Source organism: Apodemus sylvaticus, chromosome 7 (genome assembly GCF_947179515.1).
Source record: "Apodemus sylvaticus chromosome 7, mApoSyl1.1, whole genome shotgun sequence".
NCBI lineage: Eukaryota > Metazoa > Chordata > Mammalia > Rodentia > Muridae > Apodemus > Apodemus sylvaticus.
The window spans coordinates 48,791,961-48,816,111 of NC_067478.1; the positions used below are offsets into that span (position 1 = coordinate 48,791,961).

Below are 24,151 nucleotides of genomic sequence, written 5' to 3' on the forward strand. Positions count from 1 at the left end.
TCTGTGATAACTCCAGCCTTTGTCAAGTTGACACACAAAACCAGCCAGTATATGTCCTCTGGAAGAACAGTGAGTCTTTAACAGCTGAGCTGTCTCTCCAGTCCCAGCAGAAATGCTTTCTAAACTGCTTATCTGTGAGACTTTATTTCAGGGTTAAGGGGTTCCCTCCTCCCCTTCTCCATTCCTTTTCCTTCCCCCTCTAGTATTGAAGAGCACATCTAGGACCTTGCATATGCTAAGCAATGTTCCTCTTTTGAACGACATTCTTGGTCCAACTCATGTTTTTCTTGTGGTAGAGGGTACAGGAACTAGGGGACTCTGTGAGTCTTAGTAAGCATCTAATAGCTTCTGTTTAGAAATGATTCATAGTGAATAGCCCACGTATAAAGTAATATATTCAAGACCAAAGTCAACAGGGATTTGTAAATATATTTGCCAGAGGGAAGAAATGATTAATTGCAAACAGTAAAACAATGTACAACAGTGGTACTCATAATTGTTGTTCCTATGATGCAATGGCTGCTATCTCTAACAGCTGGAAGAGATAAATCATGAAAAAGACATAGCTAATTGTCTTTTAGCACATAAGGGTGGAAACAGGAGCATGGACATATTAGACAAGCGCTCTACCACTGACTGCATCCTTATCATTAAGACTTGAAGTGACAGAAGTACAAAGGAGTATTGACTAAGCTAAAGAGGAGTTCAGGCGAGAGTTAGGGGGTGTTGAGAGATTATGGATTAAGTCTGGATGAGTTTTCACAAACGAGGAACTGCTGGTGCTGTGTGCCCATCAATTTTTTTTTTCTGTAAGTTTAACACCATGACCAAAACCAACTTTTGGGAGAAACAGTTTATTTTGGCTTCTGCTTCCAGAGGGAGAGTCAGTCCAGTCAGGTAGGGGAGGCATGGTAGCAGGGGCCAAAGCAGAAAGCCCAGAGATCACATTTTTGATGCCAGACACAAAGCAGAGAGCGAACCGGGTTGTAAGACTGTGATCTCTCCAATCTCACGTTCAGTGATGGGCTTCCTCCAGCAAACAGCGTCACCAACTGAGAACTACGTCTTCAAGTACCTGGGCCTATGGGAGGCAATTCTCATTCAGACTTCCACATGTTGTATGTTGAGAGATGATGAGAATTTAGATAAATTGTAAACAGTGCCAAGGTACAAAAGGTACAGATTGGACTAGTCTGATTGAACTAGTCTAGCTCTGTTATTGGGGTGCTGTGATGGTTTGTATATGCTTGGCCCAGGGAATGGTACTATTAGAAGGTGTGGCCTTGTTGGAGTAGGTGTGCCACTGTGGGCGTGGGCTTTAATACTCTTGTTCTAGCTGCCTGGAAGCCAGGCTTCTCTCCTAGCAGCCTTCAGACGAAAATTTAGAACGCTCAGCTCCTCATGCACCATGCCCGCCTAGATGCTGCCGCTGTGCACCCACCTTGATGGGAATGGACTGAACATCTGAACCTGTAAGCCAGCCCCAGTTAAACACTGTCCTTATAAGAGTTGCCTTGGTCATAATGTCTGTTCACAGCAGTAAGACCCTAGGACATAAATTGGTACCAGGACTGGGATATTGCTGTGATAGGCCTGACCATGGCTTTCTTTGGGACTTTGGATTTAGAAAGTGGTGGAATGCTTTAAATGGGGCTGAATGGGCTATCCTAGTAGGAATATGGAAGGCTTTGCTGCTGAGAGTGATTTGAACCGTACAGATCTGGCCCAAGAGGTTTCAGGAGAGATGGATTTCAGTATGTGGCCTAGAGACTGTTTTTGTGGTATTTTGATGAAGAATGTGGCTGCTCTTTACCCTTGTCTGAAGAGTCTACCTGAGGCTAAGATAAAGAGATTTATATTAGTTGCATGACAAAGAAAGTCTAAAAAAAAAAAAAAAAGCCCAGCAGAGCCTTTATTCTCTGGTTAAGTCTCATGAAGAGTGTTTTGAACAAATATAACAAACTTAGAAAGGAAAAATATAAAATATATGGTTTGAGTATTAAAGGGGCACCAGGAAGTAGAATGGAACTAAATCCTATGTTATAGGAATTAACAGATTAAGGGAGTGGGACTTTGGGGCAAGATCCCACCCAGCTAAATTTAGGTCTAGGCGTTGTGGTACACACCTTTAATCCCAGGAGACAAAGACAAGTCGATCTCTGAGATCAAGGTCAGCCTGAGACAGAGCGAGTTCTAGGTGAAGAAAAGCTTAAGTCTCGGCCTGGTGGTACATGCCTTTAGTCCCAGGAGACAGCCATGCAGATCTCTGCGTTCAAGAGATCTACAGAGAAAGTTCCAGGACAGCTAAACTTATTGAGTGAGGGAGAAAGCTGGTGATAATGTAATAGAATAGGGGGGCATGTTCCAACCCCAGCAAGCAGCAGAACTTGGAAGCTTTGGCCATGTGGCTCTGGCTTTAAAGTCAAGAATGGAAGGGACTCTAGGGACCACTGATGCTGCTTAGCTGGAGATAAGAAATTAGCGGTGATAAAGAAGAGACCAGTATCACTGAGCTGAAATCTTCTGGGAAGTGTTTTCTGCGAGCACAAAGAAGCTGTGTTCCAGAGAAAGCTGAGGTTGTTCCTCATGTTGCAGCTGGATTTGTTAACATGTAAGATTCATCCAGGTGGTACTGGTTTTGAAGGGATCGCATAGAGTAGCTGAGACTTGGATGAATCTCAGAAAAGACTTCGAACTTTTAACATTGTTCAGATTGTTATAGACTATGACTTTGGAAGTTGGAGTAAATGTACTTTTTTTATTATGCTATGGCTACATACACATGGCCCCCATAGACTCATCTGTCTGAACAAGTCTATGGGGCCGGGGAGTGGAATGTGATGGTTTGCCATATGCTAGGCTCAGGAGTGGCCTTGTTGGAGTAGGTGTGTCCTTGTTGGAGTAGGTGTGTCACTGTGGGCATGAGCTTTAATACCCTTGTCCTATCTGTCTAGGGGGAGGTATTCTGCTAGCAGTCTTCAGATGAACATGTAGAATTCTCAGCTCCCCCTGCACCATGCCTGCCTGGATGCTGCCATGCTCCCACCCTGATGATAATGGACTGAACGTTTGGTCCTGTAAGCCAGCTCCAATTAAATGTTGTCCTTATAAGAGTTGCCTTGGTCATGGAGGCTGGTTGGAAAGGATGAATGTCAAGCGGTATACAAAGACTTGAAGAAGAAGTGAAGCTCTGAGGTATGGTGGCACACACTCAAGAGGTTCTTAAGTTTAAGGACAGTCTTAGCTACGTCAAGAGACCTTGCCTCAAAAATAAAGAAAATCAACAACAACAAGATACACATCTAACAAACAAATAGAAAAAGAAATCCTGAGTTACACTCAGGATTGCAAAGCTGTGTTTACAGAGATTGTCCTGGCAGTCCTGGAGGAGGAGAGTCAGGCAGCCGGTGCCACTTCCCGCTGCCACACACAGCAACCATTCTTCTCTCCTCTAGGCTCACTCCTGGTTCTGTTAGACAAGGCTATGACAAAAATGTGGCAAGCATGACAAATATGTCCTCAGCGCGTACTTGACTCCCACGACTAGAGAAACAAAAATTGTCTTTCTAGTCCTCCCTCCACCCCAAATCTCCTGTCTGACCAAATAAAGAGCATGCCTTGGTGGAAGACAATACTTCCTCCACAGATGTGTAACTAGAGCGGCATTTTGAGATAAGTTTTATGTATAATGAGACACTGCCAACGAGAGGGAGATATTTGTACACTATTATGTTTTATTTTGCCTCTGAGCTAACCAAAGAAAGACATTTGAAAACACTTTCCAGCCACAGACCTGAAAATAGAGAAGTAACTTCTACATTTTTTCATCTTCGAAGTCTTTAGCAAACTAAAATGCCCAGAAGCTTCTGGAAGGCAGTGACGGTGGCTGTGGTAAGTCTCCACTTCTTCATATCACATTATTTCTCTAATTTATTGTCGCTGTTGGTTCATTAATGAGGCCTGATCCTCATGTATTGTGTGAATGCAGTTAGAGTTAGGATTTGAAAACGGATCGCAGAGGTATGAATGTGATTATTTGATTTTGCCATTAGTTTATGACCTGGGTGGAAGAAAATGAAGAGATGCAACCTGTGCTTTTATCATTCCTCACGTCGTTCACCTCAGAACTGAGATTTCCTCTTAGATCTTTCAGATGGTGATCATGGCTTAAGATTGCATGGCTTCATACTGAGCATGTGGCTAGAATTAGTGCTAACTAGGCAGAAACAGTTTTAAAATACAGAGACTAACATCTGGAATCCTACGTACGTATGTCCTACGCCGTTCTTCAGTGTGAGGCGCTGTGTCAAATGCTCTGCTCACCTCCTGCAGTAGCGGCATAGAAAGCAGTTGCTTGTTCTCATTGTACCACACGGGAACCGCCTGCAAGGAAAGGAAAATGGAAGAAGGCCTCACAACGGGTACCAGGTATCGCTGGTGTCCCACCCAGTCCTAGAGCCAGGCGTGGTGGAGCACACTGGAGATCCCAGTGCTCAGGAGCCTGCGGGAGCCTGAGGATAAGGCGCCAAGGCCAGCCTCGGCTCTGTAATGAGTCTGAAGTCAGCCCTGGCTTCATGAAGCACTTGCCCTATTACCTGTTGAACAACAAGGTCAACTTAAACCATTTAAAAGGCACCCAGGCACCACCACAAATCAGCCTTTCTCTTTTCGCATTTCTTGCATGCACGGCCTCTTCTAGGTTTTGTCTATGTGTATTGATAACTCGTGTTCGGTTTTTACTCCCTACCCTACCTGGCCTGAACTTGCTTTATAGACCAGGCTGGCCTTGAGCTTGTGACGACCTTCTCGTGTCTGACCCTAAGTGCTGTGATCACGGTTGTGGGCCATTATGCTCAGCTTTTTGTTCTTAAACATTTTGATGTCTATGTGCTATTCCACTAAGTAGACCCACAAATCACCTTTATAATGTTGGAAATTTTCTATTCTATAACATTTTGTATGGTTTCTTTAAGATCTATTTCTAGGAACTACTGCATCGAGAGCATAAGTTTCTGTGCTCTCTGCATGTGCAGATACATGTACAAGGACACCTGCTATGCCATGGAGGCAGGAAGAAAATCTCAGGAGTTAATTCACTTTATTCTTAAATGTTAATTAATTGATTTATATTTTTAAAATTTTTTTTTTAGATTTATTTATTTATTCTATGTAAGTACTCTGTAGCTGTTTTCAGACACACCAGAAGGGGGCATCCGATCTTATTACAGATGGTTTTGAGCTACCATGTAGTTGCTGGGATTTGAACTCAGGACCTCTAGAAGAGCAGTCAGTGCTCTTAACCGCTGAGCCATCTCTCCGGTCCAATTGATTTATATTTTGTGAGTATGAACATTTATGCCTGCATGTATGTAAGTGCAGTACACGTGTGTCTGGTGCCTACAGAGGCAGCAAAGGGCAGCAGGCTCCCTGAAACTGGAGTGAAGGACAGTTGTGGGCCGTTATATAGGTGCTGGGAACCCATCTCTCCAGTCTGCACCTTAACTATTGAAACAGTTACTAATCAACCTGGCGTTTACTAGTTTAGGCTAGACCAGTTGGACTGTGATCCCCAGGGATCCACCTACCTCTGGCTCTCAGTGCTGGAGTCATAAGTGCACATCAATGTGTCCAGCTGCTTTTTGATTTGTTTTGTTTTTAATGTGGATTCAGGAGATGGAATTTAGGTCTTCATGCTTCCAAGGCACTTTATTTTTTTGGTGACAGAATTTCATGTGTCCCAGGCTAGTCTTGAACTTGCCATGTAGGAGGCACAGGTCTGTAATCCCTGCTACAGGAGGTTACATAGGAGGACCAAAAATTATTATTTTATAAATTTGTAATTAAAATATAATTAATTGCATAATTTCTCCCCTTCGTTTTCCTTCCTCAACCTTCTCATTCCCTCTGAAATGGATGGCATTGTTTTCTTTGATTACTATTGCCAAATATGAATGTGCACATAAATGTATAAATAAATCCTGCTGAATCCATTTAGTGTTGCTTTCCTGTGTATGATTCTGGGATGACCACTATATATTGAATAAACCAATCAGGGGGCTCATCCCACAGAAGAGATAATCCTCCCTCTCTTCACAGTCATCACTTGCTTGTAGGTCTTTGAGATCTCCCCCTTCTATATTAGCATGACTACTGGTATTGCCATTGTTTAGGTTTTGTTCTGGCAGCCATATTGTTGAGGCAGCATGTGTGTAGTCTAGGAGATACACTCTCACGGCAGACTTCCTGGTCCTCTGGCTCGTTATGATCTTTCTGTTGCCCTCTGTTGCCCTCTTCTACAACCTTAGGTACAGGAGTTCTGACACACACACACACACACCTGTTGGGGCTGGGCACTCACAATCAATGGATTTTGAACAGTGTGGTTTTCTGTAGTGGTTTCCATTAGACCTTGACTCAACACACAAAATGATTGAAAAGGCTGGGAACTTATCATTGGTAAAGTATTTGCCTAGAAAATATGCGTATGTCCCTGTGTTCAATACCCAGTACTGGGATAGGGGAACCAATGATGAAAATGGTTTTGGCAATGACAGAGAACTAGACAAGAACAACTGATCTGTGCCCGACACACAAGACTGGTGTCTGTGGGGACAGTGGGGGTAGAAGAGCATCTCATGCTCTTAGAATAATAGGGGGTTTGTTCACGTGATGGATCAATGGAATCAGTTTACTTTTGGAAACAGTAGTTGCTATGTGCTAACCTCCCTAGTACATTTCTGATTTCCAAATGATGGAAGAACAGAGCCTGTTGCGTGTAGTTTCAGCTAGGCACTGGCATTGGCAGTCTTGCCCACCCTGATGGCCATCCCAAAGCGGCCATCTTGCCCTGGTTCCTGTGGCCAGTCTGTTAGTCTGTTATCAGGCAGCTCACATGCCCCTGGCCATCTACCCCTGTGGCTGGCCTGCAGAAAGCCAGTTACTGCTCGCTCAGATCCACCAGATAACACTAGAGATATACCAGCCAGATTTATAATGATACATCTCCAACCACAAAATTCCCGTGCAAAAGAATACAAACTGGGCAAATGGACCCTGCTTTACTCTACTGCCCAGCTATGAAATCCCTGGCTACCTGTGGCTCCTTCAGACGTGGTTCTGGTTCATCTTCATCTCCTTTTCCCTTCATCCTCTATCCCATCTATCTTTCCTCTTCCTCTTTCTCCTTTCTAAAAATTTCAACTCTGCCTTTTCCTTCCACTGCCCCATCACAGGCTCCAGCCTTATCTGACCAATTAAGACTTCACCTGACCTCACCTGAGTTAATAGTGATCTGCTTCTTGTCAGGGGCCACCCCTCTTGAGGGAGCAGAAAATAGACAGCAATTGACAATAAGAACCCTGTGTCCAGTGGAAGGACATTTACAAATCAGTAGATCTGGACTCTTGTCCCTTAGAGTCAGAACCTCATGTTGCCCTGTTGCCCGATGTTGATCAGTGTTGCTAAGAAGCCTGGGCTGATCCCATGACAGACTTCAAATTGGCAGTTAAGAAGATTAAGTCAATCACTAATAGGAAAAACCCCAGGCTCCAGCCTCCATACCCCAGTAATAGTTCCAGAATGTCCTTGAGAGACAGAGCAAGATAAGGCCACCTACCCTGGAATTCCGGTGTGATGTGAATCGAGCCTATAAGTTCACTTGCTTGGTAATGAGGAGAGCCCAGCATGCTGGACTTCTGCAGAATAAAACACTCTTTGTGTTTACATACTATTTGAGTCTGGGGTGTCATTCTTCTGTGAATCATCGATCCTAACATTATTGTGAAGTTTTACATGTGTTCTTTGTGGGAAATTGGTCTATAGTTTTCTTCGAGTTGTTTTTTGTCATTATCCAGTTTTGGTATCCGGGTAACACTGGGATCACAGAAAGGGTTTGTGGAGTTGATGTGGCACTTCATTCGGGACCTGCTTTGTAAAAGCACTGAGTAAAACTAAAACCACATTGAGAAAGGACTCATTCTTGCATATTTTGCTTAACTTTTCTTACTGATTAATATGAGGACATAAAACGGAATTTAAAAATAAAGTGAATATTGAGGAAAATTGTATCCATGCAAAGCAGAAACAAATTTCCACACTCTAGAGAGCAGGTGGAGGCTAGAGAGATGATTCAGCAGAAAGACAGCTTGCTGCCTTTACAGAGTAGAGTTCTGTTTCAGGTACCCATGCCAGTGGATCACAACTGTCTATAAGTCGAGCTTCAGGGGAATCCAACACCATCTTCTGGCCTCTGGAGGCACCCAGACACATTACATACACACACACACACACACACACACACACACACACACACACACACACACACAGCTTCTGCATTTAAGGTAAAGTGAACAGAATGAGGAGACAGTTGAAACAGTGGGATAAAAACATTGTCCAGCTACACTGGACAGGGAGGTATTATCTATTATATGTAAAGAACAGCAAACCTTCAACACCAGGGCTCGGAAGAGAGATGGCTCAGAAGTTAAGAGTACTTCCAGAGGTCCTGAGTTCTGTTCTCAGCAACCACTCGGTGGCCCATAACCATCTATAATAAGATCTGGTGCCCCCTTCTGGTGTGCAGGCATACATGCACGCACAACACTATTCATAATAAATAAATACATAAACCTAAAAAAAATTAAACACCAAATATAAGCAATAATATAAATACAAGTAATCCAATCTACAAGCCAGCTAATGAACTTATCTGATATTTTTAAGAGAACTACAAATGGGGCTGGAGAGATGGCTCAGCGGTTAAGGGCACTGACTGCTCTTCCTGAGGTCCCGAGTTAAAATCCCAGCAACCACATGGTGGCTCACAGCCATCTGTACAGCTACAGTACTCATATACATAAAATAAATAAATAAATCAAAAAAAGAGAGAGAACTACAAATGGCCAGTAAATATTTGAGAAAATGTTTATCATCCTTAGCCACTGCACAAATGCATGTTAAAATTGCTCTATAAGGACATCTCACCCCAGTTAGAATTGCTACTATCAAGAAAGCAAATGGTAACAAATGGTTGAAATATCAACGAGGATGTGGTGACCGAGGGATCCTTATAGACTAGAGCAGCCACTGGGGAAATCAAGATAGACTGACCACACAGCTGTGCTGCAGGTCTCCTGGCCAAGGAACTCTAAAGTCCTATCTCAGAGATATTTGCATATCATTTTTTTTTTACTGCTGCACTACTCACAGATAAATGAATGACTATAATGTACATGCACAATGGAATTTTACTCAAATGTAAAGAAAATGTGAATTGGGCAAGATGGCTAACTAGGTAGAGGTGCTTGATGCAGAATTTCCATAGGATGCTAACGGACTCCACAAAGTTGTCCTCTGACATGAAGTTCATGGACACAACTGGGAATCATTATGTTAAGTGCAATAAGGCAATACTCAGACTAATAAATACCACATTTTTCTGTGAAGTGGGTATCCTATATGGAGAGAGAGGCACACAGACACAGAGAGAGACGATAGAGACAGAGACAGAGAAGGACAGAGATAGAATGAAGCTTGGAGTAGACCATGGGAGAGGAAAATGAGATTTTTTTTTAAGAGACTACTTTTGTTGCTTGTCAAGGTGGCTGGGGCTAAAATGAATGGTCTGTCTAGGACAATAAAAGTGCCTCTAGTGGATGTGGGTCCTTTTTCATCAAGAATGCGTATCTTCATGTAGCCAGTACAGAGCTGGTCCATCCAGAGGGGTGCCTCAGGGTGCAGGGGTATGCGGCCTGGGTAGAAAGTGAACCCACGGTAGTGAGCAGACAGCTGAGGGAGGCCATGTACAGGTCAGAGAAGCAGATGAGGTTCCTGGAGAAGTGGGTTATGGAGGGTGCGGGAGATGCTCACAAACCGAGCGTTGAACAGAGTGATGCGACTCTATTCTTGCAGCTCCTTCATCCAGACAGCCAGAACGTGCATCCCGGCAAGTTTGCAGCCGCGCTAGCCATCCAGCGAGCATCTGCAGCCAGGCCAACCAATGCACATGCTGTTGTGTGTTGATGATGCAGATCTCATCATGCTCTAGCTCAGAGATGAGCACTCCTGGGTGCCTGTCAGGCTGCAGCGTGAGATCTTCCAAGTCATCCTAGAGGTGGTCACCAAACTAGGACACACGCAGCACCTGCCATTCTGTCAGAGGAAGAAAGTTAAAAATGTTTCCCTGAAGTTAGACACCGCCCTACATCGAAGAGTTGGAGCCCATCAGGACCTAGAATGTGCCGCATGCCTTTGTCCACAAAGCGGAAGGGACTTTCCGTGATGAGGAACAGCTGTTTTACACGGCTACCATGCGGCTCAGGACTGCAAATGTTTCGTTCCCTCTCAGGATGTACTCTGCCATCTCTTACTCACTCCGCGGCTACAGGAGGCCTGTCACATCCTGGGCGCCATCTCTCACACCCTTGTAGAGAGGTGGACTTGGTCAAACTCCAGGCCATGGCCCAGAAAGTAGTCTACCATACAGGACAGCAGTGGCGTCTCTGGTAGTAAGAAGATGTCCATGAATTGTTTGATGGATGGGCCCTTGCCATAGAGCCGCTCATCTGTTATAGTGGCATATGCTGGGTGCTACCATACGAGGTCAGTCACTTTATCATCCAGCACAGGCCGGAGGCCCCTAGAGGCTGTTCCCAGTTGTACATAATGAAAGCATCTATTTTCATCAGAGAACTCTTCTGAATGTCATCGCAGAGGGCACGGAAGGCAAAGCTGCGGTCATTGTAATTTTTCCAGATCTTCACGGGGTTGCGCAGTGCTCTCTCAGGATGTTCCGGGAGACACTGACGATCTCAGGGTGAAGCACATCTGCATACTGGGCCAGTGTGTAGTCACAGTCAAAGCCACAGACTTGAAGCCGGGCGATGTCATTGTTGGCGTAGATGGCTCTTGGGTAGAGGAGGCTGTAGGGGTTTAGGGCGGAAGGTTATGCACCAGTCTAGACACACCCACAAGGGCTCGCTGAGGTCCCTGCCATCTGCGGGCAGAGAGCCTGGGGTGCTGCAGCGGAGGCCTCCGGGACCCAGTGGGCCACCGTGAAAACTGGAGGGTGAGGACAAGGCCTTGGCACGGCAGCCAGAGGTGAGCTGCAGCCCCGCCCGCCATGCCCCTGCCCGCCATGCCCTTGCCCGCTAACCCCACCGCCCTCCAACTGGAAGATGAGATCTTAAGGGAGGTTGAGAAGGTAAAGGAGAGAGTAATGGAATATATGTGTCAATGAAAGCAGAAAGGAGGCTGTGGGTAAAAGATTAAAAGCAAAAGAAAACAGGCAGGGGGTGGGGTGAGGGTGGGGAAGGGCAGGGGGATGGGCACAAATAAGAACAAAATTGCTATAAAAATGCCATGAAGAAATTTGTTTCTGTCTTAACTTCTAAAAATTAATAAAGCACTGCTAGATTTTTCTTTTTTTTGAGACAGGTCTCCTGTTGCCTAGGGCAGCCTAAAACTCATTAGGTGGCAGCATGACCTTGAACTTCTGATGCTGGAATTACTGATGTGTGTCACCATGCCCCATTTTAGATATTACTGGGTATTGAAACCCAGAGTTTCATGCATGATAGGCGAGCATCCTTCCAACTGAGCCATAGCCACATTTTGTTTTGTTCTTGTTTTTTTCACAACTGAGTCATCTTACCAGCCTCTGGATTTATTTATTTTTTAACTTTTTACTTTCAATTTTTTCATTATTAGAGAGTAATTGAGCATAGCAAAAAGGAACCATTCGTGTACTTCAAAGCATGTGCTATGCATGTAGTCATGCTTTGTGTTTTGGAATTCTATAGCCTCTAAGCAGGTGTTCTATCCAGTATTTGCAGTGGTCAGCCACAGTGATGGGCCATTTTCATAGCTGATAAAAATCTCATGTTGCAGAGAGCAAAGGATCCACCAGATGGCTCTCAAACACCATCCACTGATGGGCAAAAGCATTCAGGCCAGAGCCCTAGTGTGCGTGGGTGTAAAAATCTATTTTGTTGAAAAAGTCCTTAATTTTAACTTTATATGTGGATGAACTCTAATACAGAAAAAAACACACCATTAAAATTAATATAAATGAAAATAAATTTTATCAGTTGTCTCTTGCGATTTTTTCCCCTCTTTCATGCAGAAAATGAGCCGGGGAGGGGATTATGCAAAGGTAGACTAGATGCTTGGAAACAGAACAGTAAGCTGTGCCCAGAACCTGCTGTCAATAGTGGTCAGAACTCCTCCATGCAGAGAGCATGGGGCTGCTGTGCTGCTTCCTCACAGAGGCTGGCTAATTTATGAGTTTCTTCCAAAGTATAGAAAACTGGGCTGGTGGCTCATGCCTGTAATTCCAGTCTCCAGAGGCACAGACAGGAAGATCACCAAGGTCCGAGGCCAGCCTCACACTGAGTTCTAGAACGTCCAGTGCTACACAGCAAGACCCTATCTCCAAAAGGGATGGGGGAACAAACCTTACACATACTAAAGAACCACAGCACACCAGACACAAACACAGTCCTCGTGGCCTTCAAGAGAAAAGGCAAGTCGAGGCACAGGCCCACCTGTGATCCCAGAGCTTCAAAGCCTGAGGCCGAAGTGTTGGGAATTTGAGAAGAGCTTGAATTGATCCTGTTTTTAAGAATGAAGGAAAGCAAAAGAAAGGGAAAGAAGAGGAATGAAAAACCTCTTCTTGATAGAAGAATGGCAATAATTGTAAAAGAATAATGTAATGAAAAAGTAACCACTGCAACTGGGCATGGTAGAGCACACCTTAATGCAAGCTCTGAGGAGGGAAAAGCAGACTGAATCCCAGACTACACAGGGCAGCGTAGTGAAACCTTGCCTCAAAACAAAACAAAACAAGCCCCCCCAATCAAAACCAATCAACCAAATAACCAAAAACAAACAAACAACAACAACAACAAAGAAGCCAGTAATCTCACAAAAGTTGGAGACTTTGTGAACATGAGAATATACCATAATTCTAAGAAAATTATGTTTTTATCCTCATACTTTTAAATATATACTTTATTTTTTGTATGTGTATCTCTCTCTCTCTCTCTCTCCCTCTCTCTCTCTTTCTCTCTCTCTCTCACACACACACACACACATACACACACACACACACACACAGAGAGAGAGAGAGAGAGAGAGAGAGAGAGAGCATTTGTGGAGTTCAGAGGACAGCCCTGTGGAGCCCATCTCCCCTTCCACCTTTATGTGGATTCTGTGGGTCAAACTCAGGTGACTAAGTTTGCACATCAGGTGTCTTTACCCAGTAAGCAGACTTACTAACCCTAATCTTTAATACATACTTTAAGATAGCTTCTTCATACATTGAAGGAAAATGTGCAATTCCACTGAGGCAGTTAAAATCTTGTAGACTTATGTTGAGTTAATAATATCACAAAATAGCTATGATGATAAAAGCACTTAATCTTGAAAATTTAAAATAAGAATATGCTGCAGAAGGCTTAATGGGGGACCAAATAGGCATATTTTAAAGGTGAAAGCTTTTTTAGTATGTAAATATTCATTATTTTTTGTTGTTGTTTTGTTTTGTTTTGTTGAGTCAGGGTTTCTCTGTATAGCCCTGGCTGTCCTGGAACTCACTCTGTAGACCAGGCTGGCCTGGAACTTAGGAATCTGCCTGCTTCTGCCTCCCAAGTGCTGGGATTACAGGCGTGTGCCACCAATGCCCGGGTCTATTTCATTATTTAATTAAACTTTATGTATCTTCATATATCTCATGTGTAAGACATTAGACAGATGAAAATCATGATGCGTTTCTGGAAACTGACTAGGTCCTTTTACTCAAGTGAAATTTGTATACTACTTTAAGTTAGGTAAGTGTGTTCCAGTGTAGTTATTTCTGCTTGTATGTTGAGTGTGTTCTGACTCGTTTTAGAGTGAGTCTGTGTAAATAAGGATCATTTAACTGTAACTACATTAGCTCAACCATGTGTCTACTTAAGACATTCTGATGCCCGGCTTCTCTGACTCTCATCTTCATCCTCATTCAGACTTAGTGTGAAACAATGCTCCTTGCAAACAATCTGCCATCAGCAAGCCTGGGAACTGACGCAGGACACGGCTCAATTGGGCTTTAGTAGTCTCCCCGTGCCCATCAGACTCAGCTGAAGCAGACATGACCACGGGCTTCCTTTACCTCAAATAGCCAAAGTGTAAGATCGCATTACACAGTTCAGCTGAGCACAGGAGGCATGCAGTTTCCGGGGATGAATGTGAGTGACACTGTCTTCTTGGGAACATGACTTTTGTTCTATTTGAAGGTGCTAAGGAATAAACAGAAAGTTGTCTCCCTCAGTGATAAGATGTTGACATGCTTTTGTGCTGTTTATAAAATCATCTTTTAATGTATATCACGTGAGTGCCTGGTCCTCATGGAGGTCGGAAGAGGATGTCAGGCCCCTGAACTAGAGTTACATGTGGTTCTGACCACCGTGTGGGTGCTGGGAACAGAACTGGGGTCCTCTGGAAGGACAACAAACAGGGAGTCTTCCCCCGGTGTGACAGGTTCATAGGCTTTTCCCAGCCAAGTTATTACCTTAAAATCTGAAATGTTATATAGATGAAACTGTTACTGCAGTAAGGATAAAGGATTTTCCTGTCTTCTCATTATACGTTCTTTTTAAAATATAAAACCAAAAAGCACAAGGTAGGTAGGTAACTTTATCTCTTTAAGAATCTTTAAATTTTATTTGCTCAGTAATCACTAAAATTCTAAAGTTAAAATTCTCAGCCTTCCATAGATCCAGCCCTAATTCTTTGTTCAAATGCATATATGAAGCTGTGCCTTTGATGCCTTATTATGAATTACTAATATCTCCATGTATAGTTACCTCTTCTATTTTCTACACAATCTCAACAGGAAGTGTATAGCACCAGGATCCTAGGAGGAAGGGGCTTGTTTGGCAGAGTTAGCCTTGGCTAAGAGTTGACTGACTACATAATGTAAAATAAAGTTATGTTAGCAAATGCCTCGAACTTGCCTCTTTCCCCCTTCCAGGCTTAAAAAAAAAAAAGAGTTTTGCTACACAAAATGCGTGATCAGAGAAGTTTTATTTAGTGCAATGTATCTAGGCTAACAGCGAGTTTTGTCTAATTTCCTATGAAACTGTCAGCATTGCCACAGATAGAGAGTTGCCTCCATAGAAAACGGAAAACTACTTTTGGTGGGAAGTCCACTTGCTTTGGAGGGTGTAGAAACTTCTGAGAGTCACTGGCATTGTTTCTCATTCTGACTCGAAGCTTTGTCAAGTTAATTAACTTAGGAATGAAATTTTTAACTAATATTATCCGTAATGGCAGCTTTACTGAGACTTATCTTAGGCTGGAATGGTGAATATAAAGTAGCTGAGGAAAAGTAAGATTTGTGTTTGTCCAGTGTCTGCCTCTGATGTTTAGATTACCCTGAGAAGAAGCGATTTAGGGGAGAAAAGGCTTGGTTTGACTTCCACAGGGATAGAACCCGTCCTGGCAACAGGCAGAGAAGGCGAGACTCAGAAACTCGCTGAGCACATAGAAACTTGCTGAACATACTGCATCTGAACACAGGAATCAGAGGGCAAAGCCTTCCAGCTCACCCTCAGCCATACTTCCTTCAGGAAGGCTCCACCACCTCTTAAAGGTTCCATAACTTTCCCAAACTGCACCACCAGCTGGGACCAGGTGTGCAAACACCAGAAGACTGACAGGCTGCTACACTTGACCTGTGTGGCAAGTTAAAACAGACATTCTTTAAAAAAAAACAAAACACTGAATAAAATCACCTTCAGGCTAAGGTATAAGATGTCCGTGAAACATATAGACTTGGGTCCTACCTCCCAAATAACTCATTATATACATATGAATATTCCAAAAAAAATCTTGAAATCTTTTAGTCACAGGTTTTCAGAGAAGGATACCAAATATGCATTGAAAAAAAAAAACTTTATAAGGCTAGGCCGCTGTAACTGACAGGAAGGGTGAGGAGGATTGTGATCCAGAAGCCAGCTTTGTGAGTCCCAGGACAGCCTTGCTTGTATTGAGATCTTTCCTCAAAACACAAGAACAAAAACTCGAATGTTTGAAGGTTTTTAATAAAATGCATAGTCTATTTTTTAAGAGATATAATCCATAATATATTACCTAAATATATACTTTAATCAAATACTACTTACCCACCCCATATTTAAGTAAACTAGATGGTGAATAAAGATCTTCAAGAGTGCAGGCCTTCAATACAACACTATAGGTTTGATGGGGTCTTATGTTTCCCAGGAGATACTGAGTCATGTGAACTGCAAGGCTAAAGGATATTCAGATATCTGGAAAACATTATTTTTCAATGTCTTTGTGAGGTTGTTTCTGGAAGAGATTAGCATTTGAGTCAGTAAAATGTGTAAAGGAGGTCTTCCTCAACCAGCGTGGGTGGGCACAATCTAATATAATGAGGCCCCTGTAGAGACAGAGCTCAGGGGAAGCCTCTCCCCTCAACTATAGCTTCTATCTTTTCCTTCCAGAAAATGCTTCTAGCTCTCAGAATTTGGACCTGGGCCAGGCTTATAGTATTTCTTTCCCACTCTTTAGCTCTTAGAACTGGGGACTGAATTTCACCCCCATCTTTTCCAGTTCTCTACCTCCGCCAGCAAATCAGAGATGTCTCTGCTTCTATAATCATGTGAGCCAATTTTCATAGTAATGTCTTCATTCCCTTCTCTTACCTATGAATCTACTATCTGTCCATCATCCATGTATCTCTTTGTCTGTGTGTCTATCTATCTATCATCTGTTTCTTTATGTAATTGGTTTCATTTTTCTGTAGAATTTTACTTCAGGATTGTGACTTTTATCAGTTATGGGATACTAGTGGTAAACCTGCAGGCTACAGACATTGAGGAATGAGTGGTTCATGGCTTGCTGTTCTGATGGAGGCCAGACCCTCTTTTCTAGACAACAGCTTGTATGTGGTACCACCTCGTGAGCACCCAAATGATTTTTAAGTCAAGTGACTTAAAAGATTTTATTTTAGGCCCTTTTATACATGATGTATAAAAGTTTGGGATGTTTTAAATTTTAATGTATAATATATATTTGAATATCTTCTATATGTTTATTAATCACATATACTTTCTGTTATTATAATCATGTATAACTGACAACTGGCTAGTTTCCATTTTATGTATGTCATATATTCTTTGTCAACTTCTGTGATTTATACAGACCCTTCAGAGAAGGATTCTCTTCTTTAAAAGCTCCTGCACTGAATACAAGTGCTCCTGATTCTTCATCATTATTTTATTTTGCTCTAATTAAAATTTGTGTAAATCCTGATTTTTTGTTTGTTACATCCACTAGATGATATTTGCAGAAGTGAGAGACTGTTGAGTAAAATATTAAAAATGTAGAACTGGCCCATTTCTTTGCTTTGTGCCTCTGCCCCGGCAGCCTGGTCAGCCATGCACTGCCTGGCCATGGCTGACCTGTTTTTATCTCATGGAGATTCTGACTCTGAACTCTACAATCTCTCCACCTAGCTGGTTCCTTTTGGTCAGTCGCTACCATGCCATCCCTGTGCTTCAGATCCCCCATGGCCTTTGTGGCTCACATCTGGCAAACCCACACTTGGCTGTTGTACCTTTCTCTCTTGAACCCAGACAAGTCACAGAGTGAAAGAAAATGTAACACAAACTTAGTTCAGAAGCAATGTAACTCAGTCTCTGGGTGCAACAACTAAAGCCTAATCTTGTAAGCCTCATTAAAATCTGATTCCCCTGGATCACTGTGGATCCACCATGATACTAGGAAACTCTGGTAGCTTTATCTTACTCCTCTGCTGTCCAGGTTCCAAAAGGAAGTAACTCCCTATTGCTTCCTCTCTTCCTCCGACCAACCTGGAAGTCTCGCCTACTCACCCAGTGACTGGCTCCTTTATTCATTAGGAACAGCACCAGGCCCATCTACAACAAGAAAAAACATAATTCTTCTTGTTCCTAAGAACAAGCCTGTTCATGTTGGTACTCAAGGACTGTATGATACTAATGATTTGCTCTTTTATTTCTGTGGATTTTTTCTTTAAAGATAAGGTCTCATGTAGCTCAGTCTGACCTTTATCAAACTCTTTAGCAAAGGATGACTTTGAACTTCTGATTCACTATATATGGCCTACATGCTCTTGGTAAGCCAAATAAACAGCTGCCCTTCATGAGGCAGTCAGAATTGTTAGACTTCAGAAGTTGAAGGTCAATTTCTATAGTTCTAAAAGCCTTGTTCTCAATGTTGTATGGTTCTGTGATTTCTTTTTTAACTACCGAGAAGTCAAAACCTATTATATATCATATTTCCACTTAGGGCTTTGATTGCTCTTTAGAGTTCCTCAAACTGAAGTATGAATCTTAATGTTTTAGAGTGGTATGAAATGCTTTTCCAATAGCCAGCAGGGATTGTCAAGTTCCTGATGCATTTTAATGGGCTTGCCATTGGATTTAGTATATTTAATGGTGCTACACAGTAGCAACAAAATGCATATAGTTACTTTGACTGCTTTTGAGTAAGTCTAACCAGAACTTCTATACAGCAATGTGCAGTTTCCAAACAGGAGTAAACAAGCACACAAATGCAGAGAGTCCAGTCTGTGCAGATACCAAGAAGAAGCCAGGTCGAGTTTCCCTGGAAAGGTTTTAGTTTGCTCTTATGATTAATAAACTGAAGGTAAATGTCAGAAGCTTCTCTGAAATGTTCATAAGGAACAATTGGAGGGCAACCGCCTTTCAAAGACTGGCAAACCTCTACCAGCAGGATCACGTCAGGGATGGAGGTAGGGCAGATCTCATCACCCCTTCCACACACAGACCCATGTTATTCAGAAAGGAATAAAAGGCTAAATTCAACATGCTACAAACATTTCTATTCACTCATTAATCTAGTCTCTCCTAACATGAGAACTAGCATTTCCAAGATAACTTCCCGGGAATTTGTGTTACACAATCACATATTCCCAGAAATACAGCTGCTATTACACATTCAGATTTGATGAGACTTAACAAAAGAAAATTGCATGGAAGTACAACTAGTTCTATAAAACATCTCTAGCTGCTTCATCTTAATGAAAACAAGTTTATGAGGTCACAAAAGGGCAGGGGACCTAGCTCTGTGGTTGAGAGCACTTGCTGCTTTTGCAGAGAACCCAGGTTTGGTTGCCAGTACTTATGTTGGAAGTTCAGAACCTCCTATAGCTCCAGCTCCAGGAGGACTCACAGCCTTGATCATCCAGAGGCACCTGCACTCTGTGCATATACCCCCTTACAAACACACATACTTAACTATCATGAGAAATAAATCTGTTTTTAAAAGATACCACATAGATAGAACTGGACCTGGTGGCAGATAACTAATTTCAGCACTTGAAAGGACTGCTGCGAGTTTGAGGTTATCCCTAAACAAAAGTTCTAAGCTTTCCTTGGCCTTAGAGGAAGATACCATCTGAAACAAAACAAATAACACAAAAAAGACTGTCAAAAATATTAGTTTTGAGTATCATCTTACTGTTGACAGAACATGAGTAAGGATGGATAACTTCTGATATGTTAACAGAGATTTTATTTTGCAAGTATATTACACACATTATTTCTACCCATCTTCTTTAAATTGCTTTCTCATTCATTGACTCCTTGTAGGCAGAATGGCAGCCTACTGCCTCCTCTTGCCTCAAGTGCTGGAATTATAGGCATTGGCAACATATTCCCCAACAGACTTTTCCAGTGCGTCTTGAAGGTTATTTATGTCTAAGAATGGGAAGGAAGACCATGAGTCTCTTTAATAAGGCAACAAGGTTGAATGCCTGGCTTAGGGGAGCAGAAATGCTGTTTCCACCTCCTTTGGCGTGGATTTTCTTTGTCAAAGGGAAAGTCTGGGGAATTTGCTCAGAGCTGGAGCTCTCCCATAGGGAAGAGGGGGTACTGCCTTTCCTCTGGCTTCTAGAAAATTTCCTGCCTGGGCATTGGCTTGAGCAGCAAGACATGTACTAAACAGCTGTGTGGAAAGCTATATTGATTTTGTATGAGAAAGATTGGGTGACCCCCAAACAATCCAGGCTTCATCCATGACAAAGTGAACTTGACCATGCAGTGTGACCAGGAGGTATTCTCAAGGATTAACTTTCTGTGTTGGACCTCTCCTTATCCTTACATCTTAAAAAGGACCCAGGCATTCTCAAAATTTCTGGAGGGGAACTTGTCAGCTAGCAGTTGATGGTTGAGATCAGTGGTCCTGCCCTCTGTTCCCACCAGACACTGTTCTGGCTCGCCCTGCGACTCTGCTGTGTAATAATAAACTTATTCTGTGAAAAGTTTTGAGTTTGAGGTTCAAAGGGGGAAAGGGAGGTGGATTTTCTCTTGGGATAAGGTATTTGCTGAAGAGTTAATATCACCACAGACAGCAAACAGCAGCATGGCACTGGCTCAGAGTGGAGTTCAGGTATGTGGTACAATGTATGTGTGAGTCCCTTTCTGTAGACATCCGCAATGGGTCACATTTCAAGCCATGTGACTAAAGATTCAGGCTAAGTCTGAGTCAGCTATGAGGTTGGGGAGGGCAAGCGTGTAGACAAACAAGCCACTTTCAGTATGTAAACCAACTTAATGTGGGGGGGGGGGTTGGGGGGGGGAGGTGGAGTTATCGCAATTCAGCCAAAATAGAGAAACTTTACAAAACACAGAGGGCTGTGGGTCAGATCAAGGTCTAAGACTGTTCTGCACTACTGGGCTCAAGCTTCCCGAACCTATCACCTGGGCCTCTATCACCATCTTTACGTTTCCTGAAGGCTCTGTGCTCTCCCATGATGTTGCCCATTGGCAGATTATTGCCTCTGCCAGAATCCCTCTGTCCATCTGCAATTTTCATATCTTTCTCCATCTCTGTGGAATGACAAAAATTAAAGTAGACCTCTTGAAGATGTTTTAAACTAGGGCTCAGGCACCCTAGTGAGCAAGGGCTGAACCAAGACAGTGATGATTATTCAATATCAGCTGTTATCTGGGAAATGTTATCTCAGTACACACAGACCTGATTCACCAAGGAAATGCAGAAGGTTGGAGGGTGGGAACCCTGTCATGTGACATGCTTCAGGATCATCCATGAAGAGACACGACTCTTATACGGTTCTGAACATCCGAAGGATATTTTCATCTGTCTGGATGCAGTAACTGTAGGAAGATCCAGAGTTCAAGGTCAACCAGATATTGACAAAGTCTGTCTTGAAAACAGACAGACCGACAGACAAAAATCCAATACTGTAGAGGGGGAGAGGTGGGATGATGTGGGGAAACTGGATAGGGAGATGGTGTAGACAGATCATGTTTCACTTTCTACATGTATGAAATTATCAAAAATAAATACAGTTTTAAAAAACCAAACCAAATGAAAGCCAACATTTTTTGGTCTTCTCCTAGGTCTGACTAATTACCAACGAGGAATTCCCTACTACAGTGTCTTGCATTGGGAACATGGTGGTGCTTATATGCTGACCAACCTTGCTGAAACCTGGTTGTGAGAAAGGATGTTAGGGTTTCCCTGCCTCCATAAAGAACTAGAGTAAGATGGGCAGGTGTCCTTTTTAGTCTCTTGTCTTTATCATTGTAATTTTTCCTTTAATTCAAAGATCCAATGCTATCCAGAGATATGAGTTTGAGATTTGAATCTTGTGTGTGTGTGTGTGTGTGTGTGTGCAAGTATGTGTGAGTGTGTGTGCACATGTGCGTGAGTGATGTACACATTTGTGTGAGTGTGTGAGTGAATGTATACAAGTGTGCGTGTGAGTGCTTGTGTGTATGTGCATATGTGTGAGTGTGTAAGTGTGTGTACATGTGTGTCTGTGTGTGTGTGTCTTAGTCAGGGTTTCTATTCCTGTACAAACATCATGACCAAGAAGCAAGTTGGGGAGGAAAGGGTTTATTCAGCTTACACTTCCACATTGCTGATCATCACCAAAGGAGGTCAGGACTGGAACTCAAGCAGGTCAGGAAGCAGGAGCTGATGCAGAGGCCGTGGGGGCTGGAGGGAAATGATACTTACTGCCTGGTTTTCCCTGGCTTGCTCAGCTTGCTCTCTTATCGAACCCAGGACTACGAGCCCAGGGATGGCACCACCCACAATGGGCCCTCCCCCTTGATCACTAATTGAGAAAATGCCCCACAGCTGAATCTCATGGAGGCACTTCCCCAACTGAAGCTCCCTTCTCTGTGATAACTCCAGCCTGTGTCAAGTTGACACTCAAAACCAGCCAGTACAGTGAACATGTGTGTGAGAGTGAGTGAGCACACGTGTATGGGTATGTGTAAGTATGCATGTGTGTGTGAGTGCTTGTTTGTATGTATGTGCACACATGTTGGGTATGAGTATGAGTCAGTGTGTGTGTGTGTGAGTGTGAGTGTACTGCTAGAATGGAACTCAAGGCTTCATTTGCTGGACTTTGTTTCTCACAGAATCCTGTCCTATTGTAGAACAGAACAAATGTTTCTGCACTTATTTTATTTATTTATACTAAAAAGAACTACAGCTATGTCTTAGTCAGGGTTTCTATTCCTGCACAAACATCATGACCAAAAAGCAAGTTGGGGAGGAAAGGGTTTATTGAGCTTACACTTCCGAATTGCTGTTCATCACAAAAGGAAGTCAGGACTGGAACTTAAGCAGGTTAGGAAGCAGGAGCTGATGCAGAGGCCATGGAGGGATGTTCCTTACTAGCTTGCTTCCCCTAGCTTGCTCAGCCTGCTCTCTTATAGAACCCAAGATTACCAGCCCAGGGATGGTACCACCCACAATGGGCCCTCCCCCTTGATCACTAATTGAAAACATGCCTCACAGTTAGATCTCATGGAGGTACTTCCCCAACTGAAACTCCTTTCTTTGTGGTAACTCCAGCCTGTGTCAAGTTGACACCCAAAACCAGCCAGTACAAGCTATCACTGGTTTGTTTGGCTGGGCATGATGGACAAGCTTGGAGCAGAAGCAGGAGGATCACTGCAAATTTGAGGCAAACCTGGACTACATAGTGAATTCCAGAAATGGGGATAACCAACAAAACTCCATCTCAGAAAACCAACCAACAGGGTCTGGTGTGGGTGGTGCACACCTTTAATCCTGGCACTGGACAGGCAGATCAGTGAGTTGAGGCCAGTCTGATCTATATGGCAAGTTCCAGGCTAGACAGAGCTACATAGGGGACCCTGTCTCAAACAAGCAAGCAAACAACAAACAATAACCAAACCCACCACTGAAACCACACCATAAAAAAAAAAAAAAACCAAAACCAAAACTCCCAACACCCTCCCCCATTGCCACCTAAGCTTACTCAAAAAGCCAAACCAAACCAAACCAAAACCTATTAAGATGGATATTAAGGATTATTTCTTAAAACTTCCCTGATCTTAAGGCTAAAAGCAATTTTTAAATCTCTATATTGCTTAACATTTCCCCTCCTTGGTGGTGGTATTAGGGATCAAACGTGGGTTTTCATCCATGCCAGGTAAGACCTTTACCTTGAAGTTCTAGCTGCAACCTCCTATTTGTATATCTGTGGTTATATCTTCTGTGTTTTGCCTGGTTTTTATGTCTGTCAGACTCTAAGCTCTTGCTGGTCATTTCGTCTGATTATTATTACTACTTTAGTCCTCAAGTGCGTAGTTCACCAACCCACGCACTACTGATATTTTGGGCAGTATAATTCCTCTCTGGGGGCCGTCCTGGCATTGGATGGCAGCCCAACCCTCCATGTGAAAGTGAAAAATGCTTCTGGACATCGCCAAGTAGCTGCTGGGTCGTGAAGTTTCTCTCCATTCCGAAGTGCTGCATCAGAGAGCCTTGCATTAAGTTAGTGTCCACACCTATTTATGACATAATTTCTGAGGCAGTTTTTAATTGAATCCCACAAAAAGACAATGTGGGAGTCTCGTTGTTTTGGGGGGAGACTGGTCTGGTGTTGGGCTAGTCCTGTCAGCAGGTCTGGACGGGCACTGTGATGAGCTGTGTTCCTCACTCCGCTCATTGTGAGCCTCTCCTCAAGGTCTGCGCTCTCCCGTCTCATCCACTTGTTTACAGTTTTAAAATATCTGTGGGTTTTCAGTGTTGGTGCGTGGATAAAGCCTTCTTGCCTCCATAATGTGTAGATTTA

General features: G+C 43.1%; 1 pseudogene; it reads right to left on the bottom strand.

Annotated features, from left to right (window-relative positions):
• Positions 1-505: 505 nt before the first annotated feature.
• On the bottom strand, positions 506-23,622 carry LOC127689698 (5'-nucleotidase domain-containing protein 2-like; annotated as a pseudogene).
• Positions 23,623-24,151: the final 529 nt, after the last annotated feature.